The sequence below is a fragment of the Rhinichthys klamathensis genome, unplaced genomic scaffold, assembly GCF_029890125.1.
Source record: "Rhinichthys klamathensis goyatoka isolate OS25496 unplaced genomic scaffold, OSU_Roscu_1.1 h1tg000001l_1, whole genome shotgun sequence".
In the NCBI taxonomy this organism is placed as follows: domain Eukaryota; kingdom Metazoa; phylum Chordata; class Actinopteri; order Cypriniformes; family Leuciscidae; genus Rhinichthys; species Rhinichthys klamathensis.
Genome location: NW_026606555.1, coordinates 3,494,702 through 3,516,292, shown reverse-complemented (window position 1 = coordinate 3,516,292; position 21,591 = coordinate 3,494,702). Strand labels below are relative to the sequence as shown.

At 46.9% G+C, this 21,591-nt stretch overlaps 33 non-coding genes across 33 annotated transcripts; 14 read left to right on the top strand and 19 right to left on the bottom strand.

The window, feature by feature from the left end:
• Positions 1-774: 774 nt before the first annotated feature.
• Positions 775-890, bottom strand: LOC130076578 (U5 spliceosomal RNA). Its single transcript, XR_008805670.1, has one exon. It is a non-coding gene; the product is annotated as a U5 spliceosomal RNA (small nuclear RNA).
• A 259-nt stretch (positions 891-1,149) lies between these two features.
• trnad-guc (transfer RNA aspartic acid (anticodon GUC)) lies at positions 1,150-1,221 on the top strand. Its single transcript has one exon. It is a non-coding gene; the product is annotated as a tRNA-Asp (tRNA).
• A 554-nt stretch (positions 1,222-1,775) lies between these two features.
• On the bottom strand, positions 1,776-1,891 carry LOC130096891 (U5 spliceosomal RNA). Its single transcript, XR_008808240.1, has one exon. It is a non-coding gene; the product is annotated as a U5 spliceosomal RNA (small nuclear RNA).
• An 885-nt stretch (positions 1,892-2,776) lies between these two features.
• On the bottom strand, positions 2,777-2,891 carry LOC130071849 (U5 spliceosomal RNA). Its single transcript, XR_008804049.1, has one exon. It is a non-coding gene; the product is annotated as a U5 spliceosomal RNA (small nuclear RNA).
• Positions 2,892-3,818: 927 nt separating this feature from the next.
• On the bottom strand, positions 3,819-3,934 carry LOC130076522 (U5 spliceosomal RNA). The gene has a single exon (XR_008805663.1). It is a non-coding gene; the product is annotated as a U5 spliceosomal RNA (small nuclear RNA).
• A 259-nt stretch (positions 3,935-4,193) lies between these two features.
• trnad-guc (transfer RNA aspartic acid (anticodon GUC)) lies at positions 4,194-4,265 on the top strand. The gene has a single exon. It is a non-coding gene; the product is annotated as a tRNA-Asp (tRNA).
• A 554-nt stretch (positions 4,266-4,819) lies between these two features.
• LOC130071791 (U5 spliceosomal RNA) lies at positions 4,820-4,934 on the bottom strand. The gene has a single exon (XR_008804046.1). It is a non-coding gene; the product is annotated as a U5 spliceosomal RNA (small nuclear RNA).
• A 927-nt stretch (positions 4,935-5,861) lies between these two features.
• LOC130076410 (U5 spliceosomal RNA) lies at positions 5,862-5,977 on the bottom strand. Its single transcript, XR_008805651.1, has one exon. It is a non-coding gene; the product is annotated as a U5 spliceosomal RNA (small nuclear RNA).
• Positions 5,978-6,236: 259 nt separating this feature from the next.
• trnad-guc (transfer RNA aspartic acid (anticodon GUC)) lies at positions 6,237-6,308 on the top strand. Its single transcript has one exon. It is a non-coding gene; the product is annotated as a tRNA-Asp (tRNA).
• Positions 6,309-6,862: 554 nt separating this feature from the next.
• LOC130096821 (U5 spliceosomal RNA) lies at positions 6,863-6,978 on the bottom strand. Its single transcript, XR_008808235.1, has one exon. It is a non-coding gene; the product is annotated as a U5 spliceosomal RNA (small nuclear RNA).
• An 885-nt stretch (positions 6,979-7,863) lies between these two features.
• On the bottom strand, positions 7,864-7,978 carry LOC130078941 (U5 spliceosomal RNA). The gene has a single exon (XR_008806121.1). It is a non-coding gene; the product is annotated as a U5 spliceosomal RNA (small nuclear RNA).
• Positions 7,979-8,238: 260 nt separating this feature from the next.
• trnad-guc (transfer RNA aspartic acid (anticodon GUC)) lies at positions 8,239-8,310 on the top strand. Its single transcript has one exon. It is a non-coding gene; the product is annotated as a tRNA-Asp (tRNA).
• A 554-nt stretch (positions 8,311-8,864) lies between these two features.
• Positions 8,865-8,979, bottom strand: LOC130071682 (U5 spliceosomal RNA). Its single transcript, XR_008804023.1, has one exon. It is a non-coding gene; the product is annotated as a U5 spliceosomal RNA (small nuclear RNA).
• Positions 8,980-9,239: 260 nt separating this feature from the next.
• Positions 9,240-9,311, top strand: trnad-guc (transfer RNA aspartic acid (anticodon GUC)). Its single transcript has one exon. It is a non-coding gene; the product is annotated as a tRNA-Asp (tRNA).
• A 554-nt stretch (positions 9,312-9,865) lies between these two features.
• Positions 9,866-9,980, bottom strand: LOC130071623 (U5 spliceosomal RNA). The gene has a single exon (XR_008804020.1). It is a non-coding gene; the product is annotated as a U5 spliceosomal RNA (small nuclear RNA).
• A 260-nt stretch (positions 9,981-10,240) lies between these two features.
• trnad-guc (transfer RNA aspartic acid (anticodon GUC)) lies at positions 10,241-10,312 on the top strand. Its single transcript has one exon. It is a non-coding gene; the product is annotated as a tRNA-Asp (tRNA).
• A 554-nt stretch (positions 10,313-10,866) lies between these two features.
• LOC130077256 (U5 spliceosomal RNA) lies at positions 10,867-10,981 on the bottom strand. Its single transcript, XR_008805728.1, has one exon. It is a non-coding gene; the product is annotated as a U5 spliceosomal RNA (small nuclear RNA).
• Positions 10,982-12,266: 1,285 nt separating this feature from the next.
• Positions 12,267-12,338, top strand: trnad-guc (transfer RNA aspartic acid (anticodon GUC)). The gene has a single exon. It is a non-coding gene; the product is annotated as a tRNA-Asp (tRNA).
• A 554-nt stretch (positions 12,339-12,892) lies between these two features.
• Positions 12,893-13,007, bottom strand: LOC130071564 (U5 spliceosomal RNA). The gene has a single exon (XR_008804013.1). It is a non-coding gene; the product is annotated as a U5 spliceosomal RNA (small nuclear RNA).
• A 260-nt stretch (positions 13,008-13,267) lies between these two features.
• trnad-guc (transfer RNA aspartic acid (anticodon GUC)) lies at positions 13,268-13,339 on the top strand. Its single transcript has one exon. It is a non-coding gene; the product is annotated as a tRNA-Asp (tRNA).
• A 554-nt stretch (positions 13,340-13,893) lies between these two features.
• On the bottom strand, positions 13,894-14,009 carry LOC130096765 (U5 spliceosomal RNA). Its single transcript, XR_008808228.1, has one exon. It is a non-coding gene; the product is annotated as a U5 spliceosomal RNA (small nuclear RNA).
• An 885-nt stretch (positions 14,010-14,894) lies between these two features.
• On the bottom strand, positions 14,895-15,009 carry LOC130078842 (U5 spliceosomal RNA). Its single transcript, XR_008806020.1, has one exon. It is a non-coding gene; the product is annotated as a U5 spliceosomal RNA (small nuclear RNA).
• A 260-nt stretch (positions 15,010-15,269) lies between these two features.
• On the top strand, positions 15,270-15,341 carry trnad-guc (transfer RNA aspartic acid (anticodon GUC)). Its single transcript has one exon. It is a non-coding gene; the product is annotated as a tRNA-Asp (tRNA).
• Positions 15,342-15,895: 554 nt separating this feature from the next.
• LOC130071509 (U5 spliceosomal RNA) lies at positions 15,896-16,010 on the bottom strand. Its single transcript, XR_008804011.1, has one exon. It is a non-coding gene; the product is annotated as a U5 spliceosomal RNA (small nuclear RNA).
• A 260-nt stretch (positions 16,011-16,270) lies between these two features.
• Positions 16,271-16,342, top strand: trnad-guc (transfer RNA aspartic acid (anticodon GUC)). The gene has a single exon. It is a non-coding gene; the product is annotated as a tRNA-Asp (tRNA).
• A 554-nt stretch (positions 16,343-16,896) lies between these two features.
• On the bottom strand, positions 16,897-17,011 carry LOC130071449 (U5 spliceosomal RNA). The gene has a single exon (XR_008804006.1). It is a non-coding gene; the product is annotated as a U5 spliceosomal RNA (small nuclear RNA).
• Positions 17,012-17,271: 260 nt separating this feature from the next.
• trnad-guc (transfer RNA aspartic acid (anticodon GUC)) lies at positions 17,272-17,343 on the top strand. The gene has a single exon. It is a non-coding gene; the product is annotated as a tRNA-Asp (tRNA).
• Positions 17,344-17,897: 554 nt separating this feature from the next.
• On the bottom strand, positions 17,898-18,012 carry LOC130077202 (U5 spliceosomal RNA). Its single transcript, XR_008805722.1, has one exon. It is a non-coding gene; the product is annotated as a U5 spliceosomal RNA (small nuclear RNA).
• Positions 18,013-19,297: 1,285 nt separating this feature from the next.
• trnad-guc (transfer RNA aspartic acid (anticodon GUC)) lies at positions 19,298-19,369 on the top strand. Its single transcript has one exon. It is a non-coding gene; the product is annotated as a tRNA-Asp (tRNA).
• A 554-nt stretch (positions 19,370-19,923) lies between these two features.
• On the bottom strand, positions 19,924-20,038 carry LOC130071404 (U5 spliceosomal RNA). The gene has a single exon (XR_008804000.1). It is a non-coding gene; the product is annotated as a U5 spliceosomal RNA (small nuclear RNA).
• Positions 20,039-20,298: 260 nt separating this feature from the next.
• trnad-guc (transfer RNA aspartic acid (anticodon GUC)) lies at positions 20,299-20,370 on the top strand. The gene has a single exon. It is a non-coding gene; the product is annotated as a tRNA-Asp (tRNA).
• Positions 20,371-20,924: 554 nt separating this feature from the next.
• On the bottom strand, positions 20,925-21,040 carry LOC130096717 (U5 spliceosomal RNA). The gene has a single exon (XR_008808221.1). It is a non-coding gene; the product is annotated as a U5 spliceosomal RNA (small nuclear RNA).
• A 259-nt stretch (positions 21,041-21,299) lies between these two features.
• Positions 21,300-21,371, top strand: trnad-guc (transfer RNA aspartic acid (anticodon GUC)). Its single transcript has one exon. It is a non-coding gene; the product is annotated as a tRNA-Asp (tRNA).
• Positions 21,372-21,591: the final 220 nt, after the last annotated feature.

The following is a 21,591-nucleotide window of genomic DNA, read 5'->3' as shown; positions in this document are numbered from 1 at the left end:
ATAAGAATCTGCCCCATCACCAGATGACCGCATGTCCAGTATTCTTGACTTCTCAACGGTTGAGCATACGGTGGCGTACCGCTCAGGGACACTGCAGTAACCACCAGTCCTCGTTAGTATAGTGGACAGTATCTCCGCCTGTCACGCGGAAGACCGGGGTTCGGTTCCCCGACGGGGAGGCTTCTTCTTTATCACGGCCAGACACCTTGTATGAGCTCAAGCTCTGCCGTTGAAACTGCTGATAAAGCCAACCTGCCGTTCAAGACTCACCTGAGGGTGGTTAGCTAATTCCATTTGAAAGATTTTACCTTCAAGAAAGCGCTTGCAATGGGTTTGTAAAAGGTTGTTTTATGCATGTTTGGCCTGAGTTTTTGTGGCATTTCCACTGTTGCATTTCCAGTCTGACCAGCAGGGGCCTTCCGAATGCGTCACCAGTGTGGCCTTCCGAATGCGTCAAAACAGTTAATCAATTTGCAAAGCAATCAGTTGAAAGCTTTGAAAGGCTTTGTTGCTCCCACCACTACCCTTTTGTGATTGGTAAACCTTACAATCATGCTGCTGACCCAAAATTTGAAGTTGTGAACTGGGAAAGTGGTGATGGTTTGACGACCACCAGACATGGACAAAACGGCTGAACCGTTGTCCATGTTCAGCCGTTTGTCCAGACATGGACAAAACGGCTGAACCGTTGGGCCACTCTCGAACGCTGGCCCAACCTGCTGCAGTTCTGCGGAGCAAGCCGCCAAAAGTCCTCTGTTTTTGAACAACAATTGTAGCTCTGCTGTGAGCAGAGCATCCAAAAATACCAGTAACTCGCAAATGTTCCCCTCCACGGAAATCTTTAGTAAAAGGCGAAAGATTTATGCATGAATGAAGAGAAACTCGAGCTTTAACCATGAGACGTTGGGACAATGTGCTACCACACACATGCCACCATGCTCAGCAAGGGTAATGTCTGGTGCACGCTCCTCCCACCCAGCTTTTTGTCTTTTTTGTTAAAACAATAATACAGCCATTTCCATTAGAGGAAGGAGCAAATGTAATAAGAATCTGCCCCATCACCAGATGACCGCATGTCCAGTATTCTTGACTTCTCAACGGTTGAGCATACGGTGCCGTACCGCTCAGGGACACTGCAGTAACCACCAGTCCTCGTTAGTATAGTGGACAGTATCTCCGCCTGTCACGCGGAAGACCGGGGTTCGATTCCCCGACGGGGAGGCTTCTTCTTTATCACGGCCAGACACCTTGTATGAGCTCAAGCTCTGCCGTTGAAACTGCTGATAAAGCCAACCTGCCGTTCAAGACTCACCTGAGGGTGGTTAGCTAATTCCATTTGAAAGATTTTACCTTCAAGAAAGCGCTTGCAATGGGTTTGTAAAAGGTTGTTTTATGCATGTTTGGCCTGAGTTTTTGTGGCATTTCCACTGTTGCATTTCCAGTCTGACCAGCAGGGGCCTTCCGAATGCGTCACCAGTGTGGCCTTCCGAATGCGTCAAAACAGTTAATCAATTTGCAAAGCAATCAGTTGAAAGCTTTGAAAGGCTTTGTTGCTCCCACCACTACCCTTTTGTGATTGGTAAACCTTACAATCATGCTGCTGACCCAAGATTTGAAGTTGTGAACTGGGAAAGTGGTGATGGTTTGACGACCACCCAGCTCCAGACATGGACAAAACGGCCGAACCGTTGGGCCACTCTCGAACGCTGGCCCAACCTGCTGCAGTTCTGCGGAGCAAGCCGCCAAAAGTCCTCTGTTTTTGAACAAACGCATGTAGCTCTGCTGTGAGCAGAGCATCCAAAAATACCAGTAACTCGCAAATGTTCCCCTCCACGGAAATCTTTAGTAAAAGGCGAAAGATTTATGCGTGAATGAAGAGAAACTCGAGCTTTAACCATGAGACGTTGGGACAATGTGCTACCACACACATGCCACCATGCTCAGCAAGGGTAATGTCTGGTGCACGCTCCTCCCACCCAGCTTTTTGTCTTTTTTGTTAAAACAATAATACAGCCATTTCCATTAGAGGAAGGAGCAAATGTAATAAGAATCTGCCCCATCACCAGATGACCGCATGTCCAGTATTCTTGACTTCTCAACGGTTGAGCATACGGTGCCGTACCGCTCAGGGACACTGCAGTAACCACCAGTCCTCGTTAGTATAGTGGACAGTATCTCCACCTGTCACGCGGAAGACCGGGGTTCGATTCCCCGACGGGGAGGCTTCTTCTTTATCACGGCCAGACACCTTGTATGAGCTCAAGTTCTGCCGTTGAAACTGCTGATAAAGCCAACCTGCCGTTCAAGACTCACCTGAGGGTGGTTAGCTAATTCCATTTGAAAGATTTTACCTTCAAGAAAGCGCTTGCAATGTGTTTGTAAAAGGTTGTTTTATGCATGTTTGGCCTGAGTTTTTGTGGCATTTCCACTGTTGCATTTCCAGTCTGACCAGCAGGGGCCTTCCGAATGCGTCACCAGTGTGGCCTTCCGAATGCGTCAAAACAGTTAATCAATTTGCAAAGCAATCAGTTGAAAGCTTTGAAAGGCTTTGTTGCTCCCACCACTACCCTTTTGTGATTGGTAAACCTTACAATCATGCTGCTGACCCAAGATTTGAAGTTGTGAACTGGGAAAGTGGTGATGGTTTGACGACCACCCAGCTCCACACATGGACAAAACGGCCGAACCGTTGGGCCACTCTCGAACGCTGGCCCAACCTGCTGCAGTTCTGCGGAGCAAGCCGCCAAAAGTCCTCTGTTTTTGAACAAACGCATGTAGCTCTGCTGTGAGCAGAGCATCCAAAAATACCAGTAACTCGCAAATGTTCCCCTCCACGGAAATCTTTAGTAAAAGGCGAAAGATTTATGCGTGAATGAAGAGAAACTCGAGCTGTAACCATGAGACGTTGGGACAATGTGCTACCACACACATGCCACCATGCTCAGCAAGGGTAATGTCTGGTGCACGCTCCTCCCACCCAGCTTTTTGTCTTTTTTGTTAAAACAATAATACAGCCATTTCCATTAGAGGAAGGAGCAAATGTAATAAGAATCTGCCCCATCACCAGATGACCGCATGTCCAGTATTCTTGACTTCTCAACGGTTGAGCATACGGTGGCGTACCGCTCAGGGACACTGCAGTAACCACCAGTCCTCGTTAGTATAGTGGACAGTATCTCCGCCTGTCACGCGGAAGACCGGGGTTCGGTTCCCCGACGGGGAGGCTTCTTCTTTATCACGGCCAGACACCTTGTATGAGCTCAAGCTCTGCCGTTGAAACTGCTGATAAAGCCAACCTGCCGTTCAAGACTCACCTGAGGGTGGTTAGCTAATTCCATTTGAAAGATTTTACCTTCAAGAAAGCGCTTGCAATGGGTTTGTAAAAGGTTGTTTTATGCATGTTTGGCCTGAGTTTTTGTGGCATTTCCACTGTTGCATTTCCAGTCTGACCAGCAGGGGCCTTCCGAATGCGTCACCAGTGTGGCCTTCCGAATGCGTCAAAACAGTTAATCAATTTGCAAAGCAATCAGTTGAAAGCTTTGAAAGGCTTTGTTGCTCCCACCACTACCCTTTTGTGATTGGTAAACCTTACAATCATGCTGCTGACCCAAAATTTGAAGTTGTGAACTGGGAAAGTGGTGATGGTTTGACGACCACCAGACATGGACAAAACGGCTGAACCGTTGTCCATGTTCAGCCGTTTGTCCAGACATGGACAAAACGGCTGAACCGTTGGGCCACTCTCGAACGCTGGCCCAACCTGCTGCAGTTCTGCGGAGCAAGCCGCCAAAAGTCCTCTGTTTTTGAACAACAATTGTAGCTCTGCTGTGAGCAGAGCATCCAAAAATACCAGTAACTCGCAAATGTTCCCCTCCACGGAAATCTTTAGTAAAAGGCGAAAGATTTATGCATGAATGAAGAGAAACTCGAGCTTTAACCATGAGACGTTGGGACAATGTGCTACCACACACATGCCACCATGCTCAGCAAGGGTAATGTCTGGTGCACGCTCCTCCCACCCAGCTTTTTGTCTTTTTTGTTAAAACAATAATACAGCCATTTCCATTAGAGGAAGGAGCAAATGTAATAAGAATCTGCCCCATCACCAGATGACCGCATGTCCAGTATTCTTGACTTCTCAACGGTTGAGCATACGGTGCCGTACCGCTCAGGGACACTGCAGTAACCACCAGTCCTCGTTAGTATAGTGGACAGTATCTCCGCCTGTCACGCGGAAGACCGGGGTTCGATTCCCCGACGGGGAGGCTTCTTCTTTATCACGGCCAGACACCTTGTATGAGCTCAAGCTCTGCCGTTGAAACTGCTGATAAAGCCAACCTGCCGTTCAAGACTCACCTGAGGGTGGTTAGCTAATTCCATTTGAAAGATTTTACCTTCAAGAAAGCGCTTGCAATGGGTTTGTAAAAGGTTGTTTTATGCATGTTTGGCCTGAGTTTTTGTGGCATTTCCACTGTTGCATTTCCAGTCTGACCAGCAGGGGCCTTCCGAATGCGTCACCAGTGTGGCCTTCCGAATGCGTCAAAACAGTTAATCAATTTGCAAAGCAATCAGTTGAAAGCTTTGAAAGGCTTTGTTGCTCCCACCACTACCCTTTTGTGATTGGTAAACCTTACAATCATGCTGCTGACCCAAGATTTGAAGTTGTGAACTGGGAAAGTGGTGATGGTTTGACGACCACCCAGCTCCAGACATGGACAAAACGGCCGAACCGTTGGGCCACTCTCGAACGCTGGCCCAACCTGCTGCAGTTCTGCGGAGCAAGCCGCCAAAAGTCCTCTGTTTTTGAACAAACGCATGTAGCTCTGCTGTGAGCAGAGCATCCAAAAATACCAGTAACTCGCAAATGTTCCCCTCCACGGAAATCTTTAGTAAAAGGCGAAAGATTTATGCGTGAATGAAGAGAAACTCGAGCTGTAACCATGAGACGTTGGGACAATGTGCTACCACACACATGCCACCATGCTCAGCAAGGGTAATGTCTGGTGCACGCTCCTCCCACCCAGCTTTTTGTCTTTTTTGTTAAAACAATAATACAGCCATTTCCATTAGAGGAAGGAGCAAATGTAATAAGAATCTGCCCCATCACCAGATGACCGCATGTCCAGTATTCTTGACTTCTCAACGGTTGAGCATACGGTGGCGTACCGCTCAGGGACACTGCAGTAACCACCAGTCCTCGTTAGTATAGTGGACAGTATCTCCGCCTGTCACGCGGAAGACCGGGGTTCGGTTCCCCGACGGGGAGGCTTCTTCTTTATCACGGCCAGACACCTTGTATGAGCTCAAGCTCTGCCGTTGAAACTGCTGATAAAGCCAACCTGCCGTTCAAGACTCACCTGAGGGTGGTTAGCTAATTCCATTTGAAAGATTTTACCTTCAAGAAAGCGCTTGCAATGGGTTTGTAAAAGGTTGTTTTATGCATGTTTGGCCTGAGTTTTTGTGGCATTTCCACTGTTGCATTTCCAGTCTGACCAGCAGGGGCCTTCCGAATGCGTCACCAGTGTGGCCTTCCGAATGCGTCAAAACAGTTAATCAATTTGCAAAGCAATCAGTTGAAAGCTTTGAAAGGCTTTGTTGCTCCCACCACTACCCTTTTGTGATTGGTAAACCTTACAATCATGCTGCTGACCCAAAATTTGAAGTTGTGAACTGGGAAAGTGGTGATGGTTTGACGACCACCAGACATGGACAAAACGGCTGAACCGTTGTCCATGTTCAGCCGTTTGTCCAGACATGGACAAAACGGCTGAACCGTTGGGCCACTCTCGAACGCTGGCCCAACCTGCTGCAGTTCTGCGGAGCAAGCCGCCAAAAGTCCTCTGTTTTTGAACAACAATTGTAGCTCTGCTGTGAGCAGAGCATCCAAAAATACCAGTAACTCGCAAATGTTCCCCTCCACGGAAATCTTTAGTAAAAGGCGAAAGATTTATGCATGAATGAAGAGAAACTCGAGCTTTAACCATGAGACGTTGGGACAATGTGCTACCACACACATGCCACCATGCTCAGCAAGGGTAATGTCTGGTGCACGCTCCTCCCACCCAGCTTTTTGTCTTTTTTGTTAAAACAATAATACAGCCATTTCCATTAGAGGAAGGAGCAAATGTAATAAGAATCTGCCCCATCACCAGATGACCGCATGTCCAGTATTCTTGACTTCTCAACGGTTGAGCATACGGTGCCGTACCGCTCAGGGACACTGCAGTAACCACCAGTCCTCGTTAGTATAGTGGACAGTATCTCCGCCTGTCACGCGGAAGACCGGGGTTCGATTCCCCGACGGGGAGGCTTCTTCTTTATCACGGCCAGACACCTTGTATGAGCTCAAGCTCTGCCGTTGAAACTGCTGATAAAGCCAACCTGCCGTTCAAGACTCACCTGAGGGTGGTTAGCTAATTCCATTTGAAAGATTTTACCTTCAAGAAAGCGCTTGCAATGGGTTTGTAAAAGGTTGTTTTATGCATGTTTGGCCTGAGTTTTTGTGGCATTTCCACTGTTGCATTTCCAGTCTGACCAGCAGGGGCCTTCCGAATGCGTCACCAGTGTGGCCTTCCGAATGCGTCAAAACAGTTAATCAATTTGCAAAGCAATCAGTTGAAAGCTTTGAAAGGCTTTGTTGCTCCCACCACTACCCTTTTGTGATTGGTAAACCTTACAATCATGCTGCTGACCCAAGATTTGAAGTTGTGAACTGGGAAAGTGGTGATGGTTTGACGACCACCCAGCTCCAGACATGGACAAAACGGCCGAACCGTTGGGCCACTCTCGAACGCTGGCCCAACCTGCTGCAGTTCTGCGGAGCAAGCCGCCAAAAGTCCTCTGTTTTTGAACAAACGCATGTAGCTCTGCTGTGAGCAGAGCATCCAAAAATACCAGTAACTCGCAAATGTTCCCCTCCACGGAAATCTTTAGTAAAAGGCGAAAGATTTATGCGTGAATGAAGAGAAACTCGAGCTTTAACCATGAGACGTTGGGACAATGTGCTACCACACACATGCCACCATGCTCAGCAAGGGTAATGTCTGGTGCACGCTCCTCCCACCCAGCTTTTTGTCTTTTTTGTTAAAACAATAATACAGCCATTTCCATTAGAGGAAGGAGCAAATGTAATAAGAATCTGCCCCATCACCAGATGACCGCATGTCCAGTATTCTTGACTTCTCAACGGTTGAGCATACGGTGCCGTACCGCTCAGGGACACTGCAGTAACCACCAGTCCTCGTTAGTATAGTGGACAGTATCTCCACCTGTCACGCGGAAGACCGGGGTTCGATTCCCCGACGGGGAGGCTTCTTCTTTATCACGGCCAGACACCTTGTATGAGCTCAAGTTCTGCCGTTGAAACTGCTGATAAAGCCAACCTGCCGTTCAAGACTCACCTGAGGGTGGTTAGCTAATTCCATTTGAAAGATTTTACCTTCAAGAAAGCGCTTGCAATGTGTTTGTAAAAGGTTGTTTTATGCATGTTTGGCCTGAGTTTTTGTGGCATTTCCACTGTTGCATTTCCAGTCTGACCAGCAGGGGCCTTCCGAATGCGTCACCAGTGTGGCCTTCCGAATGCGTCAAAACAGTTAATCAATTTGCAAAGCAATCAGTTGAAAGCTTTGAAAGGCTTTGTTGCTCCCACCACTACCCTTTTGTGATTGGTAAACCTTACAATCATGCTGCTGACCCAAGATTTGAAGTTGTGAACTGGGAAAGTGGTGATGGTTTGACGACCTCCCAGCTCCAGACATGGACAAAACGGCCGAACCGTTGGGCCACTCTCGAACGCTGGCCCAACCTGCTGCAGTTCTGCGGAGCAAGCCGCCAAAAGTCCTCTGTTTTTGAAAAAACGCATGTAGCTCTGCTGTGAGCAGAGCATCCAAAAATACCAGTAACTCGCAAATGTTCCCCTCCACAGAAATCTTTAGTAAAAGGCGAAAGATTTATGCGTGAATGAAGAGAAACTCGAGCTGTAACCATGAGACGTTGGGACAATGTGCTACCAAACACATGCCACCATGCTCAGCAAGGGTAATGTCTGGTGCACGCTCCTCCCACCCAGCTTTTTGTCTTTTTTGTTAAAACAATAATACAGCCAATTCCATTAGAGGAAGGAGCAAATGTAATAAGAATCTGCCCCATCACCAGATGACCGCATGTCCAGTATTCTTGACTTCTCAACGGTTGAGCATACGGTGGCGTACCGCTCAGGGACACTGCAGTAACCACCAGTCCTCGTTAGTATAGTGGACAGTATCTCCGCCTGTCACGCGGAAGACCGGGGTTCGATTCCCCGACGGGGAGGCTTCTTCTTTATCACGGCCAGACACCTTGTATGAGCTCAAGCTCTGCCGTTGAAACTGCTGATAAAGCCAACCTGCCGTTCAAGACTCACCTGAGGGTGGTTAGCTAATTCCATTTGAAAGATTTTACCTTCAAGAAAGCGCTTGCAATGGGTTTGTAAAAGGTTGTTTTATGCATGTTTGGCCTGAGTTTTTGTGGCATTTCCACTGTTGCATTTCCAGTCTGACCAGCAGGGGCCTTCCGAATGCGTCACCAGTGTGGCCTTCCGAATGCGTCAAAACAGTTAATCAATTTGCAAAGCAATCAGTTGAAAGCTTTGAAAGGCTTTGTTGCTCCCACCACTACCCTTTTGTGATTGGTAAACCTTACAATCATGCTGCTGACCCAAGATTTGAAGTTGTGAACTGGGAAAGTGGTGATGGTTTGACGACCACCCAGCTCCAGACATGGACAAAACGGCCGAACCGTTGGGCCACTCTCGAACGCTGGCCCAACCTGCTGCAGTTCTGCGGAGCAAGCCGCCAAAAGTCCTCTGTTTTTGAACAAACGCATGTAGCTCTGCTGTGAGCAGAGCATCCAAAAATACCAGTAACTCGCAAATGTTCCCCTCCACGGAAATCTTTAGTAAAAGGCGAAAGATTTATGCGTGAATGAAGAGAAACTCGAGCTGTAACCATGAGACGTTGGGACAATGTGCTACCAAACACATGCCACCATGCTCAGCAAGGGTAATGTCTGGTGCACGCTCCTCCCACCCAGCTTTTTGTCTTTTTTGTTAAAACAATAATACAGCCAATTCCATTAGAGGAAGGAGCAAATGTAATAAGAATCTGCCCCATCACCAGATGACCGCATGTCCAGTATTCTTGACTTCTCAACGGTTGAGCATACGGTGGCGTACCGCTCAGGGACACTGCAGTAACCACCAGTCCTCGTTAGTATAGTGGACAGTATCTCCGCCTGTCACGCGGAAGACCGGGGTTCGATTCCCCGACGGGGAGGCTTCTTCTTTATCACGGCCAGACACCTTGTATGAGCTCAAGCTCTGCCGTTGAAACTGCTGATAAAGCCAACCTGCCGTTCAAGACTCACCTGAGGGTGGTTAGCTAATTCCATTTGAAAGATTTTACCTTCAAGAAAGCGCTTGCAATGGGTTTGTAAAAGGTTGTTTTATGCATGTTTGGCCTGAGTTTTTGTGGCATTTCCACTGTTGCATTTCCAGTCTGACCAGCAGGGGCCTTCCGAATGCGTCACCAGTGTGGCCTTCCGAATGCGTCAAAACAGTTAATCAATTTGCAAAGCAATCAGTTAAAAGCTTTAAAAGGCTTTGTTGCTCCCACCACTACCCTTTTGTGATTGGTAAACCTTACAATCATGCTGCTGACCCAAGATTTGAAGTTGTGAACTGGGAAAGTGGTGATGGTTTGACAACCACCCAGCTCCAGACATGGACAAAACGGCCGAACCGTTGGGCCACTCTCGAACGCTGGCCCAACCTGCTGCAGTTCTGCGGAGCAAGCCGCCAAAAGTCCTCTGTTTTTGAACAAACGCATGTAGCTCTGCTGTGAGCAGAGCATCCAAAAATACCAGTAACTCGCAAATGTTCCCCTCCACGGAAATCTTTAGTAAAAGGCGAAAGATTTATGCGTGAATGAAGAGAAACTCGAGCTGTAACCATGAGACGTTGGGACAATGTGCTACGACACACATGCCACCATGCTCAGCAAGGGTAATGTCTGGTGCACGCTCCTCCCACCCAGCTTTTTGTTTTTTTTGTTAAAACAATAATACAGCCATTTCCATTAGAGGAAGGAGCAAATGTAATAAGAATCTGCCCCATCACCAGATGACCGCATGTCCAGTATTCTTGACTTCTCAACGGTTGAGCATACGGTGCCGTACCGCTCAGGGACACTGCAGTAACCACCAGTCCTCGTTAGTATAGTGGACAGTATCTCCGCCTGTCACGCGGAAGACCGGGGTTCGATTCCCCGACGGGGAGGCTTCTTCTTTATCACGGCCAGACACCTTGTATGAGCTCAAGCTCTGCCGTTGAAACTGCTGATAAAGCCAACCTGCCGTTCAAGACTCACCTGAGGGTGGTTAGCTAATTCCATTTGAAAGATTTTACCTTCAAGAAAGCGCTTGCAATGGGTTTGTAAAAGGTTGTTTTATGCATGTTTGGCCTGAGTTTTTGTGGCATTTCCACTGTTGCATTTCCAGTCTGACCAGCAGGGGCCTTCCGAATGCGTCACCAGTGTGGCCTTCCGAATGCGTCAAAACAGTTAATCAATTTGCAAAGCAATCAGTTGAAAGCTTTGAAAGGCTTTGTTGCTCCCACCACTACCCTTTTGTGATTGGTAAACCTTACAATCATGCTGCTGACCCAAGATTTGAAGTTGTGAACTGGGAAAGTGGTGATGGTTTGACGACCACCCAGCTCCAGACATGGACAAAACGGCCGAACCGTTGGGCCACTCTCGAACGCTGGCCCAACCTGCTGCAGTTCTGCGGAGCAAGCCGCCAAAAGTCCTCTGTTTTTGAACAAACGCATGTAGCTCTGCTGTGAGCAGAGCATCCAAAAATACCAGTAACTCGCAAATGTTCCCCTCCACGGAAATCTTTAGTAAAAGGCGAAAAATTTATGCGTGAATGAAGAGAAACTCGAGCTGTAACCATGAGACGTTGGGTAGTGATGTGACATCTGAAGCGAGGCTCCGGAGCTTGTGTCGAGCAAAAAGGGGCGTTCCAGATGAAGCCCCGATTCGAGGCTTGTGTCGTTTCCGTGAAAATCACGTGACGATAACAAACGAGGCCTCGGATTGTGTTGAATACGTCATTGCTTCATTCTGAGTATCGCTTCCGGATAAAAGTGGTTCGAAACCTCGCGCCTCTCGTGGGTTTTGCAGTAGGCGTTTGCATTGGTGTTGAAGTGTTGGTTGTACGAAGTAGTGAGTAGCGAGTTGTAGCGAGTTTGTAGTAGCATAGTTATCATTATATATCATAGCCTGTATTATATATTATATTACATTATACTTAGTTTAGTAGATTATTAGATTATTAGAGTAAATTAGCCTATATCTAGTTCTAGTTGCTATATATATATACATATATTGGTAGTAGTGTTATTATTGTATATATATATATATATATATATATATATATATTATTGCTATTATTATTATTCTAAGACTAGATAAATAAATAAATAAATAAATAAATAAATAAACAAATAAATAAATAAAAATCAGTAAAAATGTTCCCATCCCTGTTGCAGTTTGCTGTTCCACTCCCAGTTCCATAAGCACTACATAATTGTACTCCCAGTTCCATAATCACTACACTATTGCACTCAGTCAGCACTGCACTCAGTGATTTCTTGACACTCATTTGGGGCATTCACTGTCATCACTAACCCAAAGAACTACTGAATACAAAGTTATGTGTGTGTGAGTTGTGTGTGCATAGGTAAACACAAGCAGAGTAAAAAACTTTATTTAATACACAGGCAATAGAAAAAGGGTGTGCCCACACCATGACAATTTGGTTGCTCAGGATGAATAGATTTGTGTGCGATACATTGCTTTGCACAGCAGGTGTCACTAGGGAGCACACTGTTTCATGAGGCTTCAGGTAAACGAACCTTTTGGTGAACCAATGGGCTGGAAAGCCTCAGTGGTTCAGGAAGCCTCATTTGGCCATCACTAACGTTGGGACAATGTGCTACCACACACATGCCACCATGCTCAGCAAGGGTAATGTCTGGTGCACGCTCCTCCCACCCAGCTTTTTGTCTTTTTTGTTAAAACAATAATACAGCCATTTCCATTAGAGGAAGGAGCAAATGTAATAAGAATCTGCCCCATCACCAGATGACCGCATGTCCAGTATTCTTGACTTCTCAACGGTTGAGCATACGGTGCCGTACCGCTCAGGGACACTGCAGTAACCACCAGTCCTCGTTAGTATAGTGGACAGTATCTCCGCCTGTCACGCGGAAGACCGGGGTTCGATTCCCCGACGGGGAGGCTTCTTCTTTATCACGGCCAGACACCTTGTATGAGCTCAAGCTCTGCCGTTGAAACTGCTGATGAAGCCAACCTGCCGTTCAAGACTCACCTGAGGGTGGTTAGCTAATTCCATTTGAAAGATTTTACCTTCAAGAAAGCGCTTGCAATGGGTTTGTAAAAGGTTGTTTTATGCATGTTTGGCCTGAGTTTTTGTGGCATTTCCACTGTTGCATTTCCAGTCTGACCAGCAGGGGCCTTCCGAATGCGTCACCAGTGTGGCCTTCCGAATGCGTCAAAACAGTTAATCAATTTGCAAAGCAATCAGTTGAAAGCTTTGAAAGGCTTTGTTGCTCCCACCACTACCCTTTTGTGATTGGTAAACCTTACAATCATGCTGCTGACCCAAGATTTGAAGTTGTGAACTGGGAAAGTGGTGATGGTTTGACGACCACCCAGCTCCAGACATGGACAAAACGGCCGAACCGTTGGGCCACTTTCGAACGCTGGCCCAACCTGCTGCAGTTCTGCGGAGCAAGCCGCCAAAAGTCCTCTGTTTTTGAACAAACGCATGTAGCTCTGCTGTGAGCAGAGCATCCAAAAATACCAGTAACTCGCAAATGTTCCCCTCCACGGAAATCTTTAGTAAAAGGCGAAAGATTTATGCGTGAATGAAGAGAAACTCGAGCTGTAACCATGAGACGTTGGGACAATGTGCTACCAAACACATGCCACCATGCTCAGCAAGGGTAATGTCTGGTGCACGCTCCTCCCACCCAGCTTTTTGTCTTTTTTGTTAAAACAATAATACAGCCAATTCCATTAGAGGAAGGAGCAAATGTAATAAGAATCTGCCCCATCACCAGATGACCGCATGTCCAGTATTCTTGACTTCTCAACGGTTGAGCATACGGTGGCGTACCGCTCAGGGACACTGCAGTAACCACCAGTCCTCGTTAGTATAGTGGACAGTATCTCCGCCTGTCACGCGGAAGACCGGGGTTCGATTCCCCGACGGGGAGGCTTCTTCTTTATCACGGCCAGACACCTTGTATGAGCTCAAGCTCTGCCGTTGAAACTGCTGATAAAGCCAACCTGCCGTTCAAGACTCACCTGAGGGTGGTTAGCTAATTCCATTTGAAAGATTTTACCTTCAAGAAAGCGCTTGCAATGTGTTTGTAAAAGGTTGTTTTATGCATGTTTGGCCTGAGTTTTTGTGGCATTTCCACTGTTGCATTTCCAGTCTGACCAGCAGGGGCCTTCCGAATGCGTCACCAGTGTGGCCTTCCGAATGCGTCAAAACAGTTAATCAATTTGCAAAGCAATCAGTTGAAAGCTTTGAAAGGCTTTGTTGCTCCCACCACTACCCTTTTGTGATTGGTAAACCTTACAATCATGCTGCTGACCCAAGATTTGAAGTTGTGAACTGGGAAAGTGGTGATGGTTTGACGACCACCCAGCTCCAGACATGGACAAAACGGCCGAACCGTTGGGCCACTCTCGAACGCTGGCCCAACCTGCTGCAGTTCTGCGGAGCAAGCCGCCAAAAGTCCTCTGTTTTTGAACAAACGCATGTAGCTCTGCTGTGAGCAGAGCATCCAAAAATACCAGTAACTCGCAAATGTTCCCCTCCACGGAAATCTTTAGTAAAAGGCGAAAGATTTATGCGTGAATGAAGAGAAACTCGAGCTTTAACCATGAGACGTTGGGACAATGTGCTACCACACACATGCCACCATGCTCAGCAAGGGTAATGTCTGGTGCACGCTCCTCCCACCCAGCTTTTTGTCTTTTTTGTTAAAACAATAATACAGCCATTTCCATTAGAGGAAGGAGCAAATGTAATAAGAATCTGCCCCATCACCAGATGACCGCATGTCCAGTATTCTTGACTTCTCAACGGTTGAGCATACGGTGCCGTACCGCTCAGGGACACTGCAGTAACCACCAGTCCTCGTTAGTATAGTGGACAGTATCTCCACCTGTCACGCGGAAGACCGGGGTTCGATTCCCCGACGGGGAGGCTTCTTCTTTATCACGGCCAGACACCTTGTATGAGCTCAAGTTCTGCCGTTGAAACTGCTGATAAAGCCAACCTGCCGTTCAAGACTCACCTGAGGGTGGTTAGCTAATTCCATTTGAAAGATTTTACCTTCAAGAAAGCGCTTGCAATGTGTTTGTAAAAGGTTGTTTTATGCATGTTTGGCCTGAGTTTTTGTGGCATTTCCACTGTTGCATTTCCAGTCTGACCAGCAGGGGCCTTCCGAATGCGTCACCAGTGTGGCCTTCCGAATGCGTCAAAACAGTTAATCAATTTGCAAAGCAATCAGTTGAAAGCTTTGAAAGGCTTTGTTGCTCCCACCACTACCCTTTTGTGATTGGTAAACCTTACAATCATGCTGCTGACCCAAGATTTGAAGTTGTGAACTGGGAAAGTGGTGATGGTTTGACGACCTCCCAGCTCCAGACATGGACAAAACGGCCGAACCGTTGGGCCACTCTCGAACGCTGGCCCAACCTGCTGCAGTTCTGCGGAGCAAGCCGCCAAAAGTCCTCTGTTTTTGAACAAACGCATGTAGCTCTGCTGTGAGCAGAGCATCCAAAAATACCAGTAACTCGCAAATGTTCCCCTCCACAGAAATCTTTAGTAAAAGGCGAAAGATTTATGCGTGAATGAAGAGAAACTCGAGCTGTAACCATGAGACGTTGGGACAATGTGCTACCAAACACATGCCACCATGCTCAGCAAGGGTAATGTCTGGTGCACGCTCCTCCCACCCAGCTTTTTGTCTTTTTTGTTAAAACAATAATACAGCCAATTCCATTAGAGGAAGGAGCAAATGTAATAAGAATCTGCCCCATCACCAGATGACCGCATGTCCAGTATTCTTGACTTCTCAACGGTTGAGCATACGGTGGCGTACCGCTCAGGGACACTGCAGTAACCACCAGTCCTCGTTAGTATAGTGGACAGTATCTCCGCCTGTCACGCGGAAGACCGGGGTTCGATTCCCCGACGGGGAGGCTTCTTCTTTATCACGGCCAGACACCTTGTATGAGCTCAAGCTCTGCCGTTGAAACTGCTGATAAAGCCAACCTGCCGTTCAAGACTCACCTGAGGGTGGTTAGCTAATTCCATTTGAAAGATTTTACCTTCAAGAAAGCGCTTGCAATGGGTTTGTAAAAGGTTGTTTTATGCATGTTTGGCCTGAGTTTTTGTGGCATTTCCACTGTTGCATTTCCAGTCTGACCAGCAGGGGCCTTCCGAATGCGTCACCAGTGTGGCCTTCCGAATGCGTCAAAACAGTTAATCAATTTGCAAAGCAATCAGTTGAAAGCTTTGAAAGGCTTTGTTGCTCCCACCACTACCCTTTTGTGATTGGTAAACCTTACAATCATGCTGCTGACCCAAGATTTGAAGTTGTGAACTGGGAAAGTGGTGATGGTTTGACGACCACCCAGCTCCAGACATGGACAAAACGGCCGAACCGTTGGGCCACTCTCGAACGCTGGCCCAACCTGCTGCAGTTCTGCGGAGCAAGCCGCCAAAAGTCCTCTGTTTTTGAACAAACGCATGTAGCTCTGCTGTGAGCAGAGCATCCAAAAATACCAGTAACTCGCAAATGTTCCCCTCCACGGAAATCTTTAGTAAAAGGCGAAAGATTTATGCGTGAATGAAGAGAAACTCGAGCTGTAACCATGAGACGTTGGGACAATGTGCTACCAAACACATGCCACCATGCTCAGCAAGGGTAATGTCTGGTGCACGCTCCTCCCACCCAGCTTTTTGTCTTTTTTGTTAAAACAATAATACAGCCAATTCCATTAGAGGAAGGAGCAAATGTAATAAGAATCTGCCCCATCACCAGATGACCGCATGTCCAGTATTCTTGACTTCTCAACGGTTGAGCATACGGTGGCGTACCGCTCAGGGACACTGCAGTAACCACCAGTCCTCGTTAGTATAGTGGACAGTATCTCCGCCTGTCACGCGGAAGACCGGGGTTCGATTCCCCGACGGGGAGGCTTCTTCTTTATCACGGCCAGACACCTTGTATGAGCTCAAGCTCTGCCGTTGAAACTGCTGATAAAGCCAACCTGCCGTTCAAGACTCACCTGAGGGTGGTTAGCTAATTCCATTTGAAAGATTTTACCTTCAAGAAAGCGCTTGCAATGGGTTTGTAAAAGGTTGTTTTATGCATGTTTGGCCTGAGTTTTTGTGGCATTTCCACTGTTGCATTTCCAGTCTGACCAGCAGGGGCCTTCCGAATGCGTCACCAGTGTGGCCTTCCGAATGCGTCAAAACAGTTAATCAATTTGCAAAGCAATCAGTTAAAAGCTTTAAAAGGCTTTGTTGCTCCCACCACTACCCTTTTGTGATTGGTAAACCTTACAATCATGCTGCTGACCCAAGATTTGAAGTTGTGAACTGGGAAAGTGGTGATGGTTTGACAACCACCCAGCTCCAGACATGGACAAAACGGCCGAACCGTTGGGCCACTCTCGAACGCTGGCCCAACCTGCTGCAGTTCTGCGGAGCAAGCCGCCAAAAGTCCTCTGTTTTTGAACAAACGCATGTAGCTCTGCTGTGAGCAGAGCATCCAAAAATACCAGTAACTCGCAAATGTTCCCCTCCACGGAAATCTTTAGTAAAAGGCGAAAGATTTATGCGTGAATGAAGAGAAACTCGAGCTGTAACCATGAGACGTTGGGACAATGTGCTACGACACACATGCCACCATGCTCAGCAAGGGTAATGTCTGGTGCACGCTCCTCCCACCCAGCTTTTTGTTTTTTTTGTTAAAACAATAATACAGCCATTTCCATTAGAGGAAGGAGCAAATGTAATAAGAATCTGCCCCATCACCAGATGACCGCATGTCCAGTATTCTTGACTTCTCAACGGTTGAGCATACGGTGCCGTACCGCTCAGGGACACTGCAGTAACCACCAGTCCTCGTTAGTATAGTGGACAGTATCTCCGCCTGTCACGCGGAAGACCGGGGTTCGATTCCCCGACGGGGAGGCTTCTTCTTTATCACGGCCAGACACCTTGTATGAGCTCAAGCTCTGCCGTTGAAACTGCTGATAAAGCCAACCTGCCGTTCAAGACTCACCTGAGGGTGGTTAGCTAATTCCATTTGAAAGATTTTACCTTCAAGAAAGCGCTTGCAATGGGTTTGTAAAAGGTTGTTTTATGCATGTTTGGCCTGAGTTTTTGTGGCATTTCCACTGTTGCATTTCCAGTCTGACCAGCAGGGGCCTTCCGAATGCGTCACCAGTGTGGCCTTCCGAATGCGTCAAAACAGTTAATCAATTTGCAAAGCAATCAGTTGAAAGCTTTGAAAGGCTTTGTTGCTCCCACCACTACCCTTTTGTGATTGGTAAACCTTACAATCATGCTGCTGACCCAAGATTTGAAGTTGTGAACTGGGAAAGTGGTGATGGTTTGACGACCACCCAGCTCCAGACATGGACAAAACGGCCGAACCGTTGGGCCACTCTCGAACGCTGGCCCAACCTGCTGCAGTTCTGCGGAGCAAGCCGCCAAAAGTCCTCTGTTTTTGAACAAACGCATGTAGCTCTGCTGTGAGCAGAGCATCCAAAAATACCAGTAACTCGCAAATGTTCCCCTCCACGGAAATCTTTAGTAAAAGGCGAAAAATTTATGCGTGAATGAAGAGAAACTCGAGCTGTAACCATGAGACGTTGGGTAGTGATGTGACATTTGAAGCGAGGCTCCGGAGCTTGTGTCGAGCAAAAAGGGGCGTTCCAGATGAAGCCCCGATTCGAGGCTTGTGTCGTTTCCGTGAAAATCACGTGACGATAACAAACGAGGCCTCGGATTGTGTTGAATACGTCATTGCTTCATTCTGAGTATCGCTTCCGGATAAAAGTGGTTCGAAACCTCGCGCCTCTCGTGGGTTTTGCAGTAGGCGTTTGCATTGGTGTTGAAGTGTTGGTTGTACGAAGTAGTGAGTAGCGAGTTGTAGCGAGTTTGTAGTAGCATAGTTATCATTATATATCATAGCCTGTATTATATATTATATTACATTATACTTAGTTTAGTAGATTATTAGATTATTAGAGTAAATTAGCCTATATCTAGTTCTAGTTGCTATATATATATACATATATTGGTAGTAGTGTTATTATTGTATATATATATATATATATATATATATATTATTGCTATTATTATTATTCTAAGACTAGATAAATAAATAAATAAATAAATAAATAAATAAATAAACAAATAAATAAATAAAAATCAGTAAAAATGTTCCCATCCCTGTTGCAGTTTGCTGTTCCACTCCCAGTTCCATAAGCACTACATAATTGTACTCCCAGTTCCATAATCACTACACTATTGCACTCAGTCAGCACTGCACTCAGTGATTTCTTGACACTCATTTGGGGCATTCACTGTCATCACTAACCCAAAGAACTACTGAATACAAAGTTATGTGTGTGTGAGTTGTGTGTGCATAGGTAAACACAAGCAGAGTAAAAAACTTTATTTAATACACAGGCAATAGAAAAAGGGTGTGCCCACACCATGACAATTTGGTTGCTCAGGATGAATAGATTTGTGTGCGATACATTGCTTTGCACAGCAGGTGTCACTAGGGAGCACACTGTTTCATGAGGCTTCAGGTAAACGAACCTTTTGGTGAACCAATGGGCTGGAAAGCCTCAGTGGTTCAGGAAGCCTCATTTGGCCATCACTAACGTTGGGACAATGTGCTACCACACACATGCCACCATGCTCAGCAAGGGTAATGTCTGGTGCACGCTCCTCCCACCCAGCTTTTTGTCTTTTTTGTTAAAACAATAATACAGCCATTTCCATTAGAGGAAGGAGCAAATGTAATAAGAATCTGCCCCATCACCAGATGACCGCATGTCCAGTATTCTTGACTTCTCAACGGTTGAGCATACGGTGCCGTACCGCTCAGGGACACTGCAGTAACCACCTGTCCTCGTTAGTATAGTGGACAGTATCTCCGCCTGTCACGCGGAAGACCGGGGTTCGATTCCCCGACGGGGAGGCTTCTTCTTTATCACGGCCAGACACCTTGTATGAGCTCAAGCTCTGCCGTTGAAACTGCTGATGAAGCCAACCTGCCGTTCAAGACTCACCTGAGGGTGGTTAGCTAATTCCATTTGAAAGATTTTACCTTCAAGAAAGCGCTTGCAATGGGTTTGTAAAAGGTTGTTTTATGCATGTTTGGCCTGAGTTTTTGTGGCATTTCCACTGTTGCATTTCCAGTCTGACCAGCAGGGGCCTTCCGAATGCGTCACCAGTGTGGCCTTCCGAATGCGTCAAAACAGTTAATCAATTTGCAAAGCAATCAGTTGAAAGCTTTGAAAGGCTTTGTTGCTCCCACCACTACCCTTTTGTGATTGGTAAACCTTACAATCATGCTGCTGACCCAAGATTTGAAGTTGTGAACTGGGAAAGTGGTGATGGTTTGACGACCACCCAGCTCCAGACATGGACAAAACGGCCGAACCGTTGGGCCACTTTCGAACGCTGGCCCAACCTGCTGCAGTTCTGCGGAGCAAGCCGCCAAAAGTCCTCTGTTTTTGAACAAACGCATGTAGCTCTGCTGTGAGCAGAGCATCCAAAAATACCAGTAACTCGCAAATGTTCCCCTCCACGGAAATCTTTAGTAAAAGGCGAAAGATTTATGCGTGAATGAAGAGAAACTCGAGCTGTAACCATGAGACGTTGGGACAATGTGCTACCAAACACATGCCACCATGCTCAGCAAGGGTAATGTCTGGTGCACGCTCCTCCCACCCAGCTTTTTGTCTTTTTTGTTAAAACAATAATACAGCCAATTCCATTAGAGGAAGGAGCAAATGTAATAAGAATCTGCCCCATCACCAGATGACCGCATGTCCAGTATTCTTGACTTCTCAACGGTTGAGCATACGGTGGCGTACCGCTCAGGGACACTGCAGTAACCACCAGTCCTCGTTAGTATAGTGGACAGTATCTCCGCCTGTCACGCGGAAGACCGGGGTTCGATTCCCCGACGGGGAGGCTTCTTCTTTATCACGGCCAGACACCTTGTATGAGCTCAAGCTCTGCCGTTGAAACTGCTGATAAAGCCAACCTGCCGTTCAAGACTCACCTGAGGGTGGTTAGCTAATTCCATTTGAAAGATTTTACCTTCAAGAAAGCGCTTGCAATGGGTTTGTAAAAGGTTGTTTTATGCATGTTTGGCCTGAGTTTTTGTGGCATTTCCACTGTTGCATTTCCAGTCTGACCAGCAGGGGCCTTCCGAATGCGTCACCAGTGTGGCCTTCCGAATGCGTCAAAACAGTTAATCAATTTGCAAAGCAATCAGTTGAAAGCTTTGAAAGGCTTTGTTGCTCCCACCACTACCCTTTTGTGATTGGTAAACCTTACAATCATGCTGCTGACCCAAGATTTGAAGTTGTGAACTGGGAAAGTGGTGATGGTTTGACGACCACCCAGCTCCAGACATGGACAAAACGGCCGAACCGTTGGGCCACTCTCGAACGCTGGCCCAACCTGCTGCAGTTCTGCGGAGCAAGCCGCCAAAAGTCCTCTGTTTTTGAACAAACGCATGTAGCTCTGCTGTGAGCAGAGCATCCAAAAATACCAGTAACTCGCAAATGTTCCCCTCCACGGAAATCTTTAGTAAAAGGCGAAAGATTTATGCGTGAATGAAGAGAAACTCGAGCTTTAACCATGAGACGTTGGGACAATGTGCTACCACACACATGCCACCATGCTCAGCAAGGGTAATGTCTGGTGCACGCTCCTCCCACCCAGCTTTTTGTCTTTTTTGTTAAAACAATAATACAGCCATTTCCATTAGAGGAAGGAGCAAATGTAATAAGAATCTGCCCCATCACCAGATGACCGCATGTCCAGTATTCTTGACTTCTCAACGGTTGAGCATACGGTGCCGTACCGCTCAGGGACACTGCAGTAACCACCAGTCCTCGTTAGTATAGTGGACAGTATCTCCGCCTGTCACGCGGAAGACCGGGGTTCGATTCCCCGACGGGGAGGCTTCTTCTTTATCACGGCCAGACACCTTGTATGAGCTCAAGTTCTGCCGTTGAAACTGCTGATAAAGCCAACCTGCCGTTCAAGACTCACCTGAGGGTGGTTAGCTAATTCCATTTGAAAGATTTTACCTTCAAGAAAGTGCTTGCAATGGGTTTGTAAAAGGTTGTTTTATGCATGTTTGGCCTGAGTTTTTGTGGCATTTCCACTGTTGCATTTCCA